The sequence below is a fragment of the Xyrauchen texanus genome, chromosome 39 (genome assembly GCF_025860055.1).
Source record: "Xyrauchen texanus isolate HMW12.3.18 chromosome 39, RBS_HiC_50CHRs, whole genome shotgun sequence".
NCBI lineage: Eukaryota > Metazoa > Chordata > Actinopteri > Cypriniformes > Catostomidae > Xyrauchen > Xyrauchen texanus.
In genome coordinates this window covers 10569111-10591382 of record NC_068314.1, presented here as the reverse complement: position 1 = coordinate 10591382, position 22272 = coordinate 10569111, and the positions used below count along the sequence as shown (strand labels likewise).

The following is a 22272-nucleotide window of genomic DNA, read 5'->3' as shown; positions in this document are numbered from 1 at the left end:
ATTGCAGATACGCCATTGCCGGCTGGCTTTGAGTATTGCGGGCAAGTATCTGTGCAATAGCGTGGTCAGCTCAAGGTGCTTTTTTATGTCACATTTGACACTGTTGGCAAGGTTGAGCTCATTTGGTGAAAAAACATCATGCAACAATGTAAAAACGGCTCTCTAGAGTGCGAGCAAATGTGACTGAAAATTACGGTGTGTGAATATGGAAATTATACCATCAGTATCAAAACTCCCTATGCATCTAACTGTCGAGTCTGGTAAAACAGTGAAGTATTTTACTGACTATCACTAAGCTACGTCACCAAGCAGTGGGCTGGGCTGACGAAAAAAGATACTTGTGTGATGCATGACACATGAGTAGAAGTTTTTTTTAACTGCAAAAGATAGGGTTATTTCATTGCATATTTTTCTGACCTTTATGACACAACCATTTTGGTGTTTCTACACTAGAGGGCACACAAAATACTTTTTGCCAGTGAGAAATACATGAACTAGGTTTGAATGTTATTTTAGACTGATGAAATTGAAAGAACGGTAAATCTCAGAATGTTATTTGCGTACCCCCATTGTCACCACACGTACCCAAGTTTGGGAAACGCTGCTCTAGAGGCAAATTAAGCTGAAATGATCTGAGGCTGATCAGGCTTGGGTTTGTACGGCTCAGGATTTGTGCAGAAAATGTTTGATTGTTCTGTTCACATACTCAAGGGTGATTTACTTTTTGCTAATCAAATCATTGAGACACTGCCATTTCAATGGGTATTGCACCCTCCAAGAGATTGTGCATGATGTCAGCTGGAAAACCACTGAAAGTGTGAAAATGGTCTAGCTCATTTAAAACACAACTGCCTTTCACACCATACTATTTCGCCAAATTTTAACTTTTTTTACAACTTCTTCAGCTTGCCTGTCATGATTCTGCTTTGTCCTGGGTTAAAATCCTCCTGACTGCTGACCTCTGACCTCTTTCTGCTGAATTTCACTCCTTTTCACCATGCAAAAGCGGCAAGGGTGTTCCACAATGAAACTCTCCTGAAATCCTGCCAAGGAATGAGCACCATGGTTAATCAGCAGATACATTGAGAACAGTTCCCCTTACACATTCCCATAACTGCTCCACAAAGACACCATCTCCAGAGTTATAAGATCTTGTACAATAGGGTGAAGGAATTTCTCATATCCATAGACTTTTACTGCACTAGCTTTTCATATGATTACCAGCTGAATTGCCTGAAGATAAGACCGGTGTTTAGATGGAAGATTAGCAAGAACTGTATACACACTGAACATCTTGTGTTTCTTTTTTGAAGTGCCAAGAGGATTGACAATCTCAAATTCATCAGTGTACAGGGTAAGTAAAATCTTGAAGTTCCCCACCATCAAAAAATCATTATCACTGTAGTTAGTGCTATCTATGAAAGAGCAGATGCTATTTGCATTGTCAACACAAGCAAGAACTTTCTCAAAGACATCTATTTTGTTTAAAAGCTCCTGTAACATATTCAGAATTAGCACATATGAACATTATTGTGAGTCTTTCTCAAGTTTATATTCTTTATAACAGTGTACATCAAAATATAAACGTGCTTTTCAGCACAATAAACAAACACATTCAACAACACTCAACAGCCTTGCTTTTCAGCAGCCACTGTGGCACAGTCCCACACAGCTCCGTGCGTCTGTCTCTCCCCATCTGCTGCTGTCTTCTCTCCTTAAATACTCCTGACGCTCCTCCCTGGAATGCGAGACCAGTATGCAAACAGGTGGAACTAATTTATCATTTATCTCACTGGTTTCGCTATGCCCTGACGCCGCTCGGCTATGACCTGCTTGCCACAATATACAGTAGATAGATAGATAGTAGAGGTGTAACGGTTTGGTTTGTATCAAGGTTTTAGGGTCATGGTTTCGGTATGGTTCGGTATATGTTATGTTCAGAAAAAGAAATTTTACTGCCAAATCCAAATGAACTATATTCTATTTGGTAACTATATTCTATTTGGTAACAGATACTTCAAGAGATTTACCCTCACTACAAATCACTATGGTTTTACAACAGTAACCATAGTTTAACCATGGTATTTGTAGTTAAATCAAAGTAACCAAACAATTTGCACGTTCACTGTTATGGTTACAATACTATGTCTATATTATACTATGTACAATACTACATGTCTATTTGGCACTTTATTTTCTTTGCCAAAGTGTATGATCCAGATGTGTTATTAAACTAGAGATGAGCCGCAGAACAAATGCTTAACGAACGTGGGTGGTGAACCATGCGGTTTGGTTTTTTACAGAGAATTGTTACACCCGTAATAGATAGATACATATTTTGAAATATCGAATGGGGTTGCCATAGTGAGGTATTAAATTAATGGCAAAAAATGGGAAACAAGCAGTGTTTTTATCTTCTGTGTGCAATGTGTTTTAGATCAAAACTAAGATGTATGTTGGGGGCTAATCACATGTATTTGACTATATTGGGTCATGGACATAACGCCACCAATGGCAGCAGGAAGTATGGCTCTTACAAGAGAAATTAAAATAGTTATCTTCTATTGGTAAACCAAATTGCTTCAAAATTGTTTAGAATAATTTAAAATGCCACAAATGTCATAGCGCCACCAACTGCTGGAAGGACATGTGTCACTTTTATTAGACTTTGAAACATACCTCTCATGTTTACCTGAATTGCTTAATTTTTTTTAGAATAATGTCAAGACTTAAATGCAGATTTATAATTCTAAAGTGATTCTTCATATCTTAATGTTGCCATGGCAACTAATTACATGTCATCATTCCATTTTTGTGTATATTCACATGTTTTGAGGTACTTGGCATGCTTGAATATTCAAGTTTATTGTAATGAAAATGTACTGCAAAAAGTTTATATTTTTTATATAAATAAAATACAATAAAAACATCAACTGAAATGTAAAAATACTAGAAAATCAAAGTCATTTCATAATTACAGTGGAAACAACTTAAAATACTCCGTCATTTTTGGGTATACAGATAAGTGTAAGACATCATTAGAAACTATAAAGGGTCTACTTTTATTTGTGTACACTCACAATAACAACAACATCTTGTGCTTTTGTAAAATAAAGAAAATAAAAAGGGTGAGCTTTCAGCAGTCTCTGTGTTCATGAGCATATTTCAGAAACACGTCACAAAAATGAACTGAAACTCCGTGAATACTTTTCACACAAACATGAAACATATGTCTAAAGAAAGCCTAAATTGTCTACTTTTAAATAAAACAATTCAGATTTAAAACAAATATTCTCCTGCAATGTAATCTGTATGAAACCAAGCGATGTACATTTTCTTCTGGCTCAACTCATTATCTGTAATGTGATCACACCCACCAGCAGAGCGCGCCATTCATGCGCTAATGTGCTGAGACGATCAATGCAAATGGTGCACGCCCCAACGGTGTTCAGAGGTTTAATGTAAACACAACACAGCTCAACTTTTCTGCATGTTTGTAACGATACACATGCGATCAAACTCCTGGATATTAAGAAAGTGTTAACATTTTCCTCAGAAGAAGAGCGGTACTCAGATGAACATTTGTATTTTGAAGAGAGATTTGATCCAGCCGAGGATACAATTTCAGATGAGTAAGTCATTTAGTTTTCATTAGCTTACATGCTATTTTATATAAACATGTTCATATTTTACTAGTGGGACTGTTTCCAGACTTGCCAGACAGGATTCAGAGTATTGACATTTGAAATATGACTCCTAATAAACAAGTTTTAGTTACATTTAAATGCTGTTTCAGCTAAAGCAGATATTTAAATTGTATGCTGTATAATATAAATGTGATATGTAATATGATATAAAAATAATATGAATGTTTAGATTATATTTGAACCAGCGTTTATGCCGCCTCATTATCATCAACAAAGCTTGTGCTAACAAATATGTGTTTAGGTGTAAATGAGTAAAATGCACTTTACATATGCCATCAAATCAGCATATTATAATGATTTCTGAAGTATCATGTGACACTGAAGACTGCAGTAATGATGCTGAAAATTCAGCTTTGATCACAAATTGCATTATATTCAAAGAGAAAACTGTTCTTTTAAATTGTAAAAAGAGTTCACACAATGTTTTTACTGTAAAAACTCTTTTTACTTTCAAATATCAAATAAATGTAGCCTTGGTGAGCAGAAGAGACTTCTTTTAACGGTAGTGTAGGTCTAAAATTAAGTAAAGTCTTTATGTAAAGACAATGTATAGTCAGATTACTTCTTTTAACTTAAAAATTGATTTTGATCATTGTCTTCTCACATTCATTCTCTATCCCTCATTGATAGGCCAGGGTTGTCATCTTTTGTCTCTTCAGGTGTAAATCACCTTAATATTCATGATCGTTCATGCCTCCTCACATTACCTTTCAACACTAAAATTGTCTTACAAAAGTTAAATTTCTACATTGTTTTGTATGAATGAGTGATCAGGATGATTTTCACGTCATTTTGTAGCAAAAAGTCCAGTTCTCAAAAGTCTTGTGGACAAATATTTATTATGTGTTATATGGCCTTATTTCAATGACTTAAAAATTTAGTTTTTTCAAAAACCATGCATAAATGTTAATTTCTCAAAAATACAAACCTGTACATACATGTTGCTCACATATTATTGTAGCCCAGTTTGTGCTGAATACAGTGTAATCAGACTTTAGCCATTAATATGTTTTTAAGCAACTGAAAAAAGCACAAATGTCAAGGCATGTCAAAACTTCTCCAGGGCTCAAAACACCCTCAGACCCCAGAGGGTTAACCTCTTATGCAATGAGCGGATTAATTACCACTAGACCACTTACTCAGATTCCTTCTACCTGCACTAATTGATGTACTTCACCACTGACTTACAATATCTCATGACTGACAAAAGCACACATAGAGATTAATTTATTACATTTATTATGTTATTATGGGAATCCCATCCCTTTCCTTTATGTTTGACAGTGGCAAAACAAATGCTTGATAAGTCTATGTATCATCACCATACCAGTAGGAGAGAGCGTGGCACAAACACTGAAATTTATTTTTCTTTGCTTCAGCAAATATTGCCCATTAAAATAAACAGATTTAACTGAAAACGTAATGCTATACTCATAATAATAAAGAAATGTTGCTAATTATTTTGAGTGAAGCGACGTGAAGTTTATTAACCCAGTCTATTTTTTTAAGATTCCATGGGAATCCACGTGATGCAAAATGTGATAGAATTTTAAACAAGCATATTTGGGGGCTGGCTGCCATTTTAGATGAGGAGAGCTTGTGGTGGACAACACAAAGGTTTTGCCAAATAGTTCAAAGGTAAACATAGTGTGAAATCAGTAGATGTTTTTGTTGTTGTTGTTGCTATACATTTTATGTGTATTCAAGTTTCGATTCACTTAAAGAAGTAATGTCAACTTACGTCACGTTTGCAAATCTACAGTTTATTAAACATTTGTCTGCATGAGGCTAATTAGATGTGTACATTTTCACAGTTGAACAAACACAAAGGAACCCATGCATATTTTCACCAGGCAGATACTCCTCATCTTCAACCGCTGCTCAGGGCCTTCACTTACAACTCCTAACTCGCATTGCAGAAACTCAGCAAACAACAGATAATTCCGGTAAGTTAATAGCATTTCCACACTGCTTTATGAACCGTCTGAGTGTTCGGGTTATTCTTTTAAATTGTGCCTCAGTTAGTGTTTGAGACAACATGAATAAATACATACATCAATATGTGAAGCATAAATTTAGGTCTCTGTAATGTAATGCCACTTGCCTTAAATTTACATTAACATTTACATTTATGCATTTGTCAGACGCTTTTATCCAAAGCGACTTACAGTGCACTTATTACAGGGACAATCCCCCTGGAGCAATCTGGAGTTAAGTGCCTTGCTCAAGGACACAATGGTGGTGGCTGTGGGGCTCAAACCAACGTCCTTCTGATTACCAGATTACCAGTTATGTGCTTAGACCACTACACCACCACCACTCCAAAATGACATTGAGGAAGTAAATTACAATAATTCATATTCTGTATGTGGCACTTACACCATACTTTTCTCATGGGAAATGCTGTGCTTTCTCATTGTCAGGCAGTGGCAAAGAATTCCTGCAGATTTTTCACTGGAGAGACATCACTCGCATTGCAGAAACTCATCAGGCAACAGGTAATGCCAACAAGTAATTCACTTTTCTACGTGTCTCAATACAAATGTCCAAATGTCTCTTTAAATGCCTTTGTCTTAAAGGGAAACCATCTTAAATTAGCTGAGTGTTTTGTTTATGTTCACTGTTCAGCTTCATCGAATGATTTTAGTAGTTCACCCAAAAATGCTTGTCATGCTCTTGTCATTTGGCCTTCTCACCCCTTAGGCCTTCTCAAACTTTTATGACATTAGAAAGAAATAGAAATACGAAATAGAAAGGTGTCAATATTGAGATGTGAAAGTACGCGTCCTTCAGGTTTACCGCTGCAAACCAATCTAGATGCCGGACGCAAGTTAAAATGTGTTTTTGCGTTAGCATTTTGAACGGGAGTTTGTGCAAGGCCCGGTTGAAAACTTGCAAGTCCAAGATTGGTCGTAAGCCGCTGCCTTTCTTGGGTACGATTAATTAAGGGCTGTAGAAACCCTTATTCATCTCGGTTGGAGGGACAGGCTCTATCCCGTCTTTGAGTAAGAGAGTCACGATTTCTGCGCGCAGGGATTTGGCAACTTGCCTGGCAAATTTAATTGTATAATCGAGTCAAATGGTCCTGGCCAGCCAGTGTGACGGATTGGGAAGTGAGAGCCACGCTTCCAAACTCCGAGCTAGGGGCACTAAGGGGACGATTATTCTTGACGTACCCGCGGGGCTTCGCAGCAGGATGGAGCAGGTAATGTGGCGTCGGGAGGTAAGGGTGCGTCCCGAGGCTCTGGTGCTGAGAGAAGACTCGAAGCACTTACCTTGCTCTGCACACCCGGCATGGGGGGGGGGTTAGTGACTGAAGAGGAGGTCCTGTGGAACCGGCCGGCTGGGGAACAGTCGTGGGGCTGAAGGCGAGAGGTCTGCGTCCAGCGTGCCGGGACAGTTGAGGTGTAGTGGCAGAGTGCCGTCTCCTCACAGAGACAAAGGAAATAGCTCTTTTATTGAGAATGTGGGTACCGCAGCCCGAAGGAGGTGTGGCAAAGGAAATAAATTAAACTGAGGATTCTCCTCCCGGCCCTCCACCGGGGGACGGAGTGGTCTTCTTACCAGCTCCGGAACGAACGTCTTGGTCTCTGGGTCGGGCATCTCAGGACCGTTTGGTAGCCTTCAGGGTCCTCGAAGGGGTCCGTGAGATGGGGGGCATGCGCTTCCTGCGGGGCGCTCGACGCAGGGGCTGAGAGCTGGGCCCCCGGTTGAGGCGGAGCTGCACGTTTTTTGGAATCCGCAGGAGGACACCCTCGGTGAGCAGACAGAGCGTGGCACAGGTTTGCGGCAGGGCAGGATGTAAGATATGGCACTTATGTCGCTTCTTCGACACAACGTCGAAGTGAGCGACAGACGGGGAACATACATTTACAGTGCATCAATATGCTTAATTAACTAAATGAGCTACAGTCTTTGTTTTTTTTTCAATTACAGTATGTCCATTGTAAAGCAATCTCCAGTTAGCACATGGTCAAACTCTGACCGAAATTCTGGGTATGAGATGTAGGTACATGGTAAGTCGAGAACTGCTCCGCATGTGTGTGCAACAGGCCTCCATCCAAGACCACATAATCCATTAAACATGACTTCAATTTTGTCTTTACACATGACAGTAGATCCTGTACAGAACCGTAAGAAGGTCTCATGCTTTCTTTGGTCTAGGCTTCTCACATAGCGTTGCAAATGATTAAGGGTCAGTTGCTCCGGCTGGTTCAGAAAATCCTTTGATGCTTAATCATTTGTGCCACTTTCTTGTTTGTAGCTTTTTTGAATAATAAGCTTCCAGAATGCTTTGTGTGGTTAGATTCAGAATGCCATTTGGCATATTGGAGCGGAAGCAGTCAATTATAAATTTGGGCTCTTGAAGCAGGACTTTGTGAGCCATTTTCAAAATAGCAGAATGCATGTTCCGTTTTGGAGGCAAGCAGTGTGAGCCCATCCGTGAGAAGAGGTCAAGTAAATCTTCTTCATCACTTTCATCCATGCTGCCTTGAACTGCTTTTTCAACTATGGATTGCTCTGAGATAATATTTTAAAAAGGAGGACATCAGAAGCTCTTCACCCACAGTGTCAACACCCTGATTACATGCCAATATAAATGCTGGAGACAACCTGACAGGAATCAAACCATGATCTGCATATCCTTTCACCCACACTCTTCCAACAGCTTGCCACTCTCTCTCTCTCTCAGGGTAGTCTGGCCGCAGTCTTGGAACTGGTTCTTCCTCACCCTAACACTGAGCAAGGAAATCTTCCCAGAAGGCTGTGTACAGCTCCCGTGACACTCCATCATCATCAAGAGCATTTTCATTTGTGAATTCAATTCGCAGGACTATTTTCAGTATTTGGGGATCCATGAAGATCTCCAAAACATCTTTTACAACATTGACCCGTCTTATCTTCATATATCCAAAGCGACTTTGCATATGTAAGTGTCTGCTAAATGAATAAATGTAAATGTGAATAAATGTAAATAAATGTAAATCCTTTATTCATTCTAATGTTGTTTTAAACCTGTTTGACTTCCTTATTCCTGTGACCACAAAATTATAATTTTGGAAGAAATCTTGATTGCTCTTTTCCATATAATGAATGCGAACGGGGACTCGGTCTGTCAAAACAAATTGAATGATAAAAGCACCATAAATTGTGTTCTATTTTCCAAGTTTTCTGAAGTGGTACAATAGTTTGTGAATAGACTCAAATTTAAGTCGTTATTCACTGATAATCTTACAGACCAAGTCCTCATTCACTTTCATTATATGACAAGGAGCAACCAAGATTGAACCAAGATAGTGCTCTACAGAAAAAATACAAGTTCAAAACAACCTGAGGGTGAGTAAATTATGAAAGAATTTTCATTTTGGTTAAACCATTCCTTTAAAGTTTTTTTCTTTATATTTATTATAAACATAACTACCTGTCTAGGACCCCCACCATCTTCTGTAGTCCAGGGAAGAGTGGAATCCAGGATGTGATAATGATCATGAACAATTCCAAACTGAATCTCTGAGTCCTCCACTGATAGATCAATGGAAACAGCAACAGATGGCCCTGAATCTTCATTAAAATCATCCAAACTGTCAGTATCTTAGTGATACAGAGAGGCTCCGCCATTTTCCTCTTCAGAAATTGTACAATCATAGCATTCTGAGTTACTCTGCTCATACAGTTCATTTACTGTATTGCTTAATGGAATTGTTTTTTTTTTTCCTCTTTTTTTTATTTGCATTTCTTAAATTTCATAATTAAAGAGAAAAAAAAAAAAACTAGTAGGGTACTACAAATACAGGTCTTCCATTTGTTTCATACATTTGAGTGAGTTACATAACAAGTCCATTTCCACCATCGTATTTTACATTTATGTGCTTCCAGTCTCAGGTCATGGGTAATTTTTTCCATTGCACATATTTCCTCCATGATATTCCTCCATTGGTCCAGACTCAAAGGTTCACTTTTCAACCAATTCCTTGTTATAACTTTCTTACTTGATATCAGCATCACTTTGATTAGATAAATGTCTTCCCCTTTAACAACATCTTTAGTTAACAGGCCTAAATACAGAGACTGTGGGTCATTCGGTATTTTGTAACCCAAAATTTTTTCCATTTCTGTTACAATGGAATCCCAGTAGGGGCGAATTTTTATACATGACCAAAATACATGAGAGTGATTGACATTGACATCCCCGCAAAGTCTCCAACACTGTTGGGGGGTTTTTAACTGTTTGCTTTTGATGAGGGGGGTAATAAAGTATCTCACCAAGTTCTTCCAGCCAAATTCTCTCCATTGTCTAGAGCTAGTAGAAGTTTGTTGTAAAAGACAGATCGAATGCCAATCATCCTCTGACAATTCGAGCTGAAGTTCTACTTGTCATTTCTGTTTTATGTATAGTGAGTCAAACCTATTGCAATTTTGTAAACATTTGTACACCCTAGATACAGTTTTCGAGGGTAAATATTTGTATGCCCCTGCGATCATATCTATTAAATCACTGCCCTCTTGTGAGAGGTGATTTTCAATGTCTGTATTATAAAAATGTCTTAGTTGGAAATACCTAAATAAATCAAAGTTTTCCAGATCAAATTCCCTCTTCAAGTTTTCAAAAGATTTAAAGTTTTTACCCTCTGTTAATGTACACATTGCGGTGATTCCCTTGTCTCTCCATCTTGTAAATGTGCTATCCATCTGACCACTTCTGAATTTTGTAGAGTACAATGGCCAGATCAACAATTTACAATCCCCCTCCAATTTGTATTTATTCATTATATCCCACCAGATCTTAATTGTTGTGTCTACTATAGGATTTGGTTCTATAGGTTGGTTAAATGTTTTCTCACCCAACCTCGTTTGTGGTTGGCATGTTCCGTAGTTAAGCTCAATATGTTTCCATTTGGAGTAATATTCTGACGAGCACCAATAGATTATATATCTCAACTGGGCCGCTAGGAAATATTCTTTAAAATTAGGAAGAGCAAGTCCTCTTCTTTTTTTCTCTAGTTGTAGAGTTTTGAGCTTAACCCTTGGTCTTTCCCCCTTCCAAATAAATCTAGTCACTTGTTTATCCCAATTATCAAATTGAGTTTTTGGTATACAAATTGGCAGTGAAATGAATAAGTACAGCAATCTAGGCAACACATTCATTTTTATCACCTCTATCCTTGAGCTTAAATCCATTACTAGTGTTGCCCATTTTGTCAGATCTTTTCGTATAACTTCATTAATCTTATTATAATTAGCCTCATATAATGTATTTAGTTCTCTAGTCAGATAAACACCTAAATATTTTATTTTTCCTGAATCCCATTTTAATTTGTAAGCACGTCTGATTGAGTCAGCTGGTCTGTATTTTATACAGAGAACTTGGGTTTTTGAAATGTTTAACCTATACACAGATTTCCCTCCAAAATCTTTTAGTAACGTAAAACGTTTAGGAATCGTATAATCCGGATTGCTGAGGTATATGATAATATCATCTGCAAAAAGACCTAACTTATGTTCATCCTTAGCGACTGTGATTCCTTTAAGTTCTTTACTTTGTCTTATGTACTGAGCCAAAGGCTCTATAAACAGGGCAAATAGGGAGGGGCTCAGACAGCATCCCTGCCTTGTCCCTCTGAAGAGCTCGAATCTGTCTGTTAAGTCGCCATTTATTTTAATTCTAGCCACTGGTTTATCGTATAGGGCCTGTATACATTTAATGATAGTTTTATCAAAACCCATTCTTTTCAAAACCGCAAAAAGGAAATTCCAGCTGACTCTATCAAAAGCCTTTTCCGCGTCAAGACTTACCAAGGCTGTAGGAGTGCTCTGTTTATTGACTTCATTAATTATATGTAATGTGCGCCGAATGTTATCTTGTGTTTGGCGACCTTTTATAAAACCCGTCTGGTCCTCATCTATCAGGTCTGGGAGGAAAGTTTCTAATCTTCTAGCGATTATAGACGTGAATAATTTATAATCAACATTCAAAATGGAAATTGGACGGTAGGATTCACATAACTCTTTATTTTTACCTTCCTTTGGTATGACTGTTATCATGGCCTCTTTCCACGAGGGAGGGCATTTTGCATGTTTGAGTGTCCAATTGAAAGATTCCAACAATACAGGGGCAAGGTCTTCTTTATAAACTTTGTACCATTCATTAGGATATCCATCTGTACCTGGACTTTTTTTGCATTTCAATCTACTGATGGCATTATCAAGCTCTTTTTTAGTAATGGGTGAATTTAATAACCCATTTTGAGTAGTTCCTATGGAGGGGAGCTCTAATTCAGCTAAATAATCTTCAAATTCTTTTTTATCTACTTGTTCTGAATGATTATACAGAGCCTTATAATATTTATGAAAAATATTTTTGATTTCCTCAGGTTCATATTTTATGACCTTACTTTCTGGATCTCTGATTTTGTTAATTGAGTTCCTTATTTGCTGTGATCTTAATCTTTTTGCTATACAATTTTCAGTTTACATGACCCACTCATACCCTGAGTAAATTATTGCTGTAAACCCCACAAGTGAACAGGAACTATTAACGAGAACAAAAAAGTTTAAAAAATAAAATAAATAAAGACAATAAAACCAGGGATACCTGTGACTCCAACTCAAAGGGAAAATTATCTCTCCCAACTGGGCCCCGTCGGTAGGCCTAGGGTAGTGTCTCCCGTAAGGGGAGGGCCCTATGTAAGGTTTGGAAACTACTTCCATCCTAAGTGTCCAACGTCCTAACTCCTTCTCTGGTGCCTCTCCATCAGTCCTGTGAATTACGGAGGCCTTCCTGTGTCAGTAATGCGAACGCTCCTCATCCTTCATTTTTTCCCGCTTCTCTGAAACTCCATCAGTTTCTCTTTTGCCCTCTGCGCCGTAGGGACTCTGTGCTCTCGCTGGGGACGCGTCTCCCGCTGCCATCCCAAGGACTTCTGTAGTCGAGTCTCCATAGCGACTTCTTCCGTAACCGCTGTCGGCACCTCCACTTCCAAGCCCCGCTTCCGCAACTCCATCCCAGCTTCCTGTGCGCTGCTGTATGTTCCAACGCCACTCTCCCAATGGATTCGTATGCTCGTGTAGGGTGTTTGGAAACGAACACCTTTTTCCTTCAGCACTTTCTTAATCTCTTGATATGTCATGCGTTTTTGGACGATCTCTGTTGCATAGTCGTGGTCAAAATAAATGTTTCTCCCATTTGACTGAATGCATCCTTTTTTCCACGCTTCCTTGAGGATTAGCTCTTTAGTAGTATATTCTTGAAAATTTACTATAATTTGTCTCGGGTTTTTATTGGGTCGGGGCTTAGCTGCGAAGACTCTGTGGGCTCGCTGAATTTTAAGATACAAGTCCGCTGGCAAAGGTAACTCACACTTGAGGAAATCTGTCACGAATTGCGTCACCGACTTCCCTTCCTCTCCCTTTTCTACCCCGAAAAGGCGAATGTTGTTCCTTCGCAATCTGGATTCGAGATCGGTCAGTTTGTTTTGAATACTCCTCTGTCGCTTAATGCTTTCAGTCAGCGCTTCAGTCAGATCCAGTATCATGTCCTCAACATGTCCCACGCGACTCTCCGCTTCTTCCATTCTTTCAGTCAGGCCTCTCACTTCCTCCGTCAGATTGTCAAGTTTGTTACCCACCTCCTGGCGCAGGGTATTGATGTCCTTCCTTAATTTGTCATTGTCCTCCTTCATTTCGGATTTAAGCGTTTCTATTGCTTCCAATATAGCGCTCGAGGTTTTGTTAGTTCCGCCCGGGCTCGTGCTTGCTTGCTCGGTTGCATTGCTAGCTTTTGTCGCGGTTATTGATTTGTCTCCTTTAGGCATTTTGCGTCTTTTTGGCCTTTAATGTTTTGAACCCCACTCAAATGCTTAACTTACTCTATTAATGGAAAATATATCGTCGAGTTTTTGTGGGTATTTTCCATCAATCTCGGAGAGCGGTCACCAAACACGTCTATCTCGTTACACCATCACCGGAAGTCCCCCAATGGAATTGTTTTTTAACTGAAATCACGCATATCAAGAGTACTTTTCAGCGGGGCCTTTCGAAAAAATCCCTTTTGGAAAAAACTAATCTTTCCCCATCATCATTAATTCCTCAACCGATGTCTTCTATTTGACTAACAGGTCCTCCTCCCTGTCTTGTCCGAATTTGGTGAAATTCTGTTATGAAAATGAAGCCATCCTATTTCCAGTCACCTGGTCTACTTAGATGCATGTCTGTTTCCCATACATGCATTTTAAAATAAATTATTAGATATGTGCCCCCTTTTCCCTCCGGCATCTTGTCTCTTAATCTCTGTACTGTCGATTTGGTAGTTTCGCAGGCCGCAAGTCTTTGACGGCAAAAAGCTCTGACTGCAAGACGGTCCCCATATCTGAGGATATATTTTCCAAGTTCTTCTTCAGTCATAATTGCAATGACACTAATGCCAATCTAAAATGAAAGGTCGATGATTACTATGACAATTAGAAGCAGCCTTAATAAATGCATATGTGCGCTAACGATACACATTGTAATATAAGACAAATTGATGTTAAAGTCTCTCAATTGATCCTTGAGGAACGTCTCGTGTCCTCAGAAATTCAATGAACTCTCCTTCCATTTTGTACAGGGCCCGATAAATTTCCAAACCAAAAATTTAGTTTTTATTATAGATCAGTGATGAATGTATATTATAGATCAGTGATCCCTATCGCATACTCTGTGGCAATGACGCAATCGGAAAAGAGCTATACACACACTGGAATCTTTTCTAGTGCGCACGCGAAAAGTTTCTTTGATTAATTTATTGGTACAGGTCACTTCAGGGGCTCCGTACAACTCAAATAGTCTATGACATAAAAAATATAAAACTACATGATTTTAAAAAACAACACAAACATTGTATGACAAAAAATATAAAACGACTTGATTTTAAAAAACAACACAAACAGTGTACGAATATTTAAAAAGTGCTCCACGTTCCAATCAACATTTAAAAACAATATAAAAAAAGTTAAATAAAATAGACAGTGTACCTATATCATCAGATTAGCAATGTTGCTAGGACTTATTCAACTAAGTTATAGCTGCAGAACAAAGCTATTTTTAAACCGTTTTGTTCTGCACTTTGGAACTATAAATCTTCGTTCAGAAGGAAGTAGCTGAAATTCACTGTGCAAAGGATGGGAGTCATCATTTAATATCGAGCCAGCCAACCGCTGTAACTGTGTGGTATATAGGGATGCTGGGTTAAGCTGTGACTTCCCAATCAGCCTACTAGACCATTTGAAAATTTGACTCAAATAATTTCTGTTCTTTAAAGATAGATTTCCGAACCATGACACTAAAGAAAAGGATAAAATAGATTCAATAAAAGCAAATTAGAATAAAGTCAACATAGTTTTGTCAATGTGAAAATGAGCAAAACAAACACTGGACATGACTAAACACACACACACACACACACACACACACACACACACACACACACACACACACACACACACACACACGTATTAAGGGGAATTATGTAAATTACATATCTGACTGGAATTATATATCGTTTTTTGGAATTGGGGTATATTGTAACACAGTGTTACAACGTGCCCCGTCAGAGCAACTAGGATTTAAACCTGGCTGGTTTGCCTAATTTTAAATAAACAGTAAAACAGAGATGAAAATTTACTTTCATATGCAATTTTTTTTATCTGCATAGTTTTGATATGGCAACAAGTAAACAAATGAAGTTTCATCTTACCAGCATGTGTGGAAATGTTTACACCACGTGTGTGACAACTAACCCCGCGTTAGCTTATGCCCCGTGCTCCCGTAGTCTACGATTCTGAAAATGGCAATATATGCTGAAAGTGTTCATAAATATTTTTACTGCTATAAAAATGTAAATTTATGCAATATACAAAATATGACAATATGACAAAAATAAAAATTTTCATATACGTATCATGTTTTTTAAACACTTGTGGAATTTAAATGTGTACATAAATACTCAAATATATGTATCAAGTATTTGTTTGCAATGGTGATTTCTCAGGGCCAGCAAAGCCTTCTCTGCTGGCATTACATGCCAAAATTCTGATTTTAACCTATAAAGCAGTACATGGGTTGGCTCCAGATTACATCTGTGATTTGGTTACTCCATCCATTCCCACTCGCTCTCTCTGCTGTGCTGGCTCTCTCTCTCTGTGTCAGCCTCGTTGTAAATTAAAAACCATGGGGGGAAGGGCCTTTTCCTATAACACGCCTAAGTTATGGAACACACTACCCTCATCTGTTAGATATGCTGCTTCTGTGGATTGTTTTAAGAAACTTCTTAAAACACATCTTTTTAGTCAAGTTTTCAATCTATAATTGTATTATTTTTTATGTATTTTTTCTTTTTTGATACTTCTATATATATTTTATTCACATGTTTGATTATTTTGTTCTGTACATGCTGTAGCGCTTTGAGTCTGAGAAAGGCGCATTACAAATAAAATGTATTATTATTATTATTATTATTAAATAAATAAATATGTTTTCATGCTTTCATTCTCATTGACCTTTTTGCCTATGTATTTTCAATTGCTTTCCACTCATAATTAATCTACAAATGAATAGCAAAAAATTTAAAAACATTTATCCAATCAGAATTTATTCCTCGACGCTTACAAAAAAGTGTGACAGCTGTTTCACAAATCGCATCCCCGAAGCCATTCTCTTTAGCCAAAGCAATGCGTGAGTTTGAGCTCCACCCCGTCAAGCCTTCAGAATTTCTACAGAATCCCTCAACAGTGCAAGTGAATCTAAAATCAGATTGTCAGATTCATCAGCAAATCGAATTGATTTATTTGTTCTTGTGGGTGTGGTCTTTAGGATATGTCCCAGTCCAGGCCTTCTAGCTGGCGCTAAGTGATGTAATTTGAAAGTGAAGAGTGCGAGATCTTGCTGACGAGTCAGCTGTCATCACTGGTCGTATTGCCGTTGAGAAAGAGATCCTTATGGGAGGAGAAAAATGGCAGCGTGAGTTTGATAGCGTGGGTGAATCAGTCTTTGAACATTTGTCTTTTAACTTGTAATTTTAAGTGCATTTCGTTCAGTATTATATAATTTTAACTCTGAAGCAATTTTTGCTCAGTTAGGGGTTCATTTAGGTTCATCTTGTTGCTTTTTTATTTTCTGCTTTTGTGAAGTTCGTTTACATGAACTTTAGTTTCTAAACTTTATTTAGATTTTTGTTAGTTAACACATCTCACTTTCCGATGACAGTTTAATCTTTCTCGTCAGTACTGTGATTGAAACCTTTGGAGGGTTGTTGGATTATGACAAAAGAGAAGAAGCGCAAATATAAACCGATGGATTCATCTTTAAATCTCGGTGCCTGTGTTACAATGGACTTTGACTCCAATAAAGGAACCATTAAAAAAAAGGCAGAAATGATGATGATGGTGTGATGAAGATTTACAATCTCCTCTAGCCTCTATGATTATAACGTCTCTCAAATCCATCATCAATGAAAGAGCTGATATCCTCGATAAAGGCATCGGGGAGGTGAAGATATCAGTTTTTGACAAAAGAAATTAAAGATGTAAAGGGAAAAGTGGAGCGAGTCGATAATCGGGTAACAAATGCGGAAAAAAGAATCAGTGAGTTGGAGAACAAAGTACAGGATCTCTCAAGATATAAGAGGAGATGGAATCTGCGGCTCCACGGCCTCCCCGAACAACAAGGAGAAAACCTCAGGCAGAAAGTTCTGGATATATGCGAGGCTGTCACTCCAGCTTTTGCTGGCAAATCTCATGAGCTTATCGATGTGGTACACTGTTTGGGAAAAGTGAGGAGCGATGGCGCTCTGTCCGCTGGTCAAAAGCCTTGCGGAATTATTTTACAGTTCACAATGCGTCATTTTTGTGACACACTCTGGAAAGCTGCAAAGAACTCTCCTTATCTGGCAAAACATCACTTGTGTTTCGCAGAAGATATCTCCCCCGAAGATCGAGAGCAGCGGAACAAACTTTGGCCTCTTGCTGAGAAGGATCGGCAGCAAGGACACCGCGCTTACTTTGTTGGTCCAAAGGCGTATGTCGATGGTAAAGAAATCGTTTTGCAGAACATGGAGATAGCCGAGTGAATTGAGCTTAAATTAGCTTGCGGTTCTGTTCTGCCTTTCTCGACGCGTTTCTGGCCTGAGAAAGTGACTTTGTTTTCAACCTTCAAAATGCCAATTGAAAGGTTAAAAGATTATTTAATAAGAAGTCACAGGTGCAGATGTGGTTTTTGACTTTATTTTTAACAGATTTTTGTATGTGTGTTTAGATGTGTATATGTATTTCATATTATTTTTCATTTTTTCTGAACGACCCCAACCATGCTTATTTACAAGTAATTATGTCCAAAATGTGGGCTGATTCACTTCTTGTTACAGTTCTGGTGTTATCTTGTTCCAATGTTTCCTAAATTTTCTATTTGCTCAGTTAATGCAAGAGGGTTACGTAATGATGTCAAACGTAAAGCTGTTTTCCTATATGCAAAAACTCTTAATACTGATTTCAGTTTTATACAAGAGTCACATGCAAATCCTAGTGATTTTAAGTTTTGGAAATCTCAGTGGGGTGATGAGTTGTTTTCTTCTTATGGTTCTAATTTCTCAGCAGGTGTCCTAACTTTAAAGCACGAATTTAAGTGTAAAATTATAGAGACAATCTCTGATCCTGAAGGCCATTTTCTTTTTTTATTGGTTGCTTTAAATGATTTAATCTTTGTCCTGGGTAACATTTATGGATTTAATGATATAAAAAATAACTTGAAATAGAACTCAATAGAAACACATTTAGAATATTTCAAATCTAAATATTCTAACTTGCTTATTCTCTTGGGTAGAGAATTTAATCAAACTATAAACAACTCTTTGGACAGATCACCACCCAAATTATCTAATTGATTATCAGGCCTTTGTGATTTGATCTCCCGATTTGGCCTAATTGACATTTAGTGGGATAAACATCCTCATGCTTCACAGTTTACCTGGTCTAACAGTTCTGGTTCACTGAGGTCTAGGATTGAGTTCTGGTTAATATCTGACTCTTTATTTGATTATGTCACTAAGGTTGAAATTTTGGCTTCTCCATTGTCTGATCATAAATCCATAATTGTATCTTTAGATAACTCAAATTCTTATTCAAGCACATATAGTTCATATTGGAAACTAAACACTACTTTATTAGAGGATGAGGAAATTTGTCGATCTGTGATATCTAGGATTCAATGTTTTTTAATAAAGCTCAAGCTGAAGATAATTTTGTTCTAATTGGGAGCTTTTAAAATACAATATTAGGTTAATGCTACTTAAAGCTGGTACTCAAAAAGCCAAGCAATTTAAATTAGAGGAACTCAACATTGTTAAAAGAATTGTCTGTCTCTCCTGCATCCCCTTTGAAAGTGTATCAGTTGTTCAGAAATCAGAATTGGATGAACTACAGAATTCATTAGATAACTTGTATATACATGAAGCAAAGGGTGCTTTTGTTCGTTCAAGAAGGAGGTGGCTAGAAGAGGGAGAAGGTAATTCCATCTATTTTTTCAAATTAGAGAAACAGCGAAATCATCTTATTTCTATAAATAGTCTTAATGTAAATGGAGTGGATTTAAAGAAACATAAAGACATTTGTAATTATTGCGAACAGTTTTATAAAGACCTTTATTGTTCTAGACACTCTCAACATACCTTGAATTTATTTTGTAACTCCCTTGACATGGACCATATTCCCAAAATTGATGATAATGGCAAGCTTCTGTGTGAATCTCCTATTCAAATTAAAGATATCTTTGAGGTTATTGACAAGTTGAAACTAAATAAATCTCCTGGAAATAATGGTCTGACCACAGAATTTTATAAGAAATTTTCAAATGTTCTTTCTCCATTTCTCCTCAAAGTTTATTTAGAAAGTCTTCATAAGGGTACTCTCCCACCCTCTATGACTCAGGGCGTTATAAATTTGATCCCTAAACCGCAAAAGGACCATGCTCAATTAGAAAATTGGCAACCTATTAGCTTCCTAAATAACGACTACAAAATATTATCCATGATTTTTTGCTAAAAAGATTAAATGTTTTCTAGATTATATAATTGATGAATGTCAGTCAGGTTTCATGAGAGACAGACGTATTTAAATTGTATTAGACTTGTTCTTGATATTTTAGATTACTCAGATTTGATCCTTGATGACAGTTTCTTGCTTTTTCTTGATTTTTATAAAGCTTTTGATTCTGTTGAGTTTCCTTTTATTCTCAAGTCCCTGAATATTTTTGGTTTTGGCCCCAATTTTATTAACGCAATTCAAAATTGTATAATAACGCCAATGCTTCAATCAAATTACAACATGGTACAACTCATAGGTTTAATTTAGAGAGAGGCATCCATCAAGGCTGTCCAATCTCACCATACCTTATTCTGCTTCCTATGCAATTATTTGCCATCCTCATTCGAAATAGTCATTTGAAAGGTATCTCTGTAGCAAATCGATCAATATTAATAAGCCAATTGGCTGATGACACAACTCTATTTCTGAAAAATAAAGATCAAGGTTTTTTTTAGCTTTAGACATAATTAATTATTTTTCATCTGCTTCTGGCTTAGTTCTTAATATCAACAAATGTGAACTTTTATGTGTAAAACATTCCACTGATGTTAATATTTGTGACATCCCAGTCAAATCTGAAGTCAAATACTTAGGTATAATTATATGTAAAGATCAGAAAAAGAGATCGAAACTGAACTTTGAACCTCCTATCCTTGCTACTCATCATAAATTAAACTCCTGGTTACAGCGTGATCTGTCTATAACAGGTAAAGTGTCGCTGTCCAAAGCAGATGGATTATCTCGGGTTATCTATCCCGCAATGGCACTGGATGTATCTGTGGAGATTTGTAGAAAATTGGACAAAATTATAGTAGACTTTGTTTGGAATTCTAAAACTCACTTAATAAAAAAGAGTTTTATGATAGCTGATTGGGCTATGGGGGGATCTGAGTTAGTGGACTTTTCCACTCTTAATAACTCTTTCAAAGTTAAATGGATAAAATAATTTTAAACAACCCCACATCCTTTTGGAATGTAATTCCAAATCATATTTTCAGTTCAGTTGGAGGTTTACATTTTTTCTTTCGCTCCAACTATGACGTCTCTAAAATACATTTAGCTTTATCTAATTTTCAGAAACAGGCTTTAATATGTTGGTCACTAATATATAATTATAGTTTTTCTCCACATAGTTATTTTATCTGGAACAACAAAAATATTAGATATAAAAATAAATCTCTTTTTTTTTCATAATTGGTTTGACAAGAATATACTTTTAGTGAGTCAACTTATAGATGATATGGGTGTCCTGCTCAATTACGAAAATTGTATGCAAGTTTTCTCTTTTCCAGTACCCCCAAGAGAGTATGACATTGTATTTGGTGCAATTCCTGATTGTGTCAAACTTTTAGTAAAGCATGGCCCTAAAGGTTTTTTATGCTCTCCTCCTATTTTTGACAACACTAATTTATTTGTTGACCAATGTCTTTTCAGAAACATGTCAAACAAAACAATTTGTTTAATTCTTAACAGGTGTCAGATTTCTCTACCTGCTTGTGTAAGCTTTTGGAATAATACGTTTAATGATATAGAATGGGAAGAATTCTGGCTCCTATGACAACATTTTTTGTTATCCAATAAAGTTGTTGAAGTCTCTATTAAATTATACATAATTGCAGTAAATTATAAACTTGCTAAATTCAATAATAGTATTTCCCATGTGCTCCTTCTGTCATCAGTTTGAAGAGACAATTATTCATTTGTTTTGGGAGTGTACTTATTGCAAAGTATTTTGGGTAGACTTCTCAAATTTTGTTAAAAAGTATTTATCTTCAAACTTTTGTATAAGCCAAAAAATTGCCAAATATTATCTTCATAAGTGTACATTTTCAAAGAAAACTCTTTCAAGAAAGATATTGATATAAATTTAAATTCTTTAAGGAATTCTAACAATTCTATTGCATGTAAGACTCTTTTATGGTGTAATGCATATAAGCTAGTATAACAAGCTTAGTCATAATGTAATGTAACCCTCATTGATCTTTTTATGTATATGCATTTGTTATTTTTATATTGCATAATAAAAAATAATAAAAAAAAGAGATCCTTATGGATTTAAAAACGTCTAGGTTACGGATGTAACTTGACAACAGACTTGAGTCATGAGACAAGCATGGCGCCGCGGCACGCACCGTGTGATCATCACCCCCGCCTGCCGCCAAACCTTAAAACCCTGGACAGACCTCTGCTTTCTGCGGACAGGAGTACCCTTGCAGCAGGTGTCCCAACGCGTCCTGGTCACAACTGATGCCTCCAGACTGGGTAGGGGCCCCACTGCGCTGGCATATCAATTGCCTAGAGTTGCTGACTGTTTTCTTCGCCCTGCGGAAGTTCCTCCCGTAAGTTCGGGACAAAAATTCCAAAGTCAGGTCAGACAGCACTACTGTGGTAGCGTACATAAATTGCCAAGGCGGCATACACTCCCGCCACATGTCACGACTCGCCCGTCGTCTCCT

At 37.4% G+C, this 22272-nt stretch overlaps 1 long non-coding RNA gene across 1 annotated transcript; it reads left to right on the top strand.

Moving 5' to 3' along the window:
- Positions 1 to 5549: 5549 nt before the first annotated feature.
- On the top strand, positions 5550 to 8507 carry LOC127632885 (uncharacterized). Its single transcript, XR_007969146.1, has 4 exons — positions 5550 to 5653; positions 5892 to 5995; positions 6131 to 6205; positions 8401 to 8507. It is a non-coding gene; the product is annotated as an uncharacterized LOC127632885 (long non-coding RNA).
- Positions 8508 to 22272: the final 13765 nt, after the last annotated feature.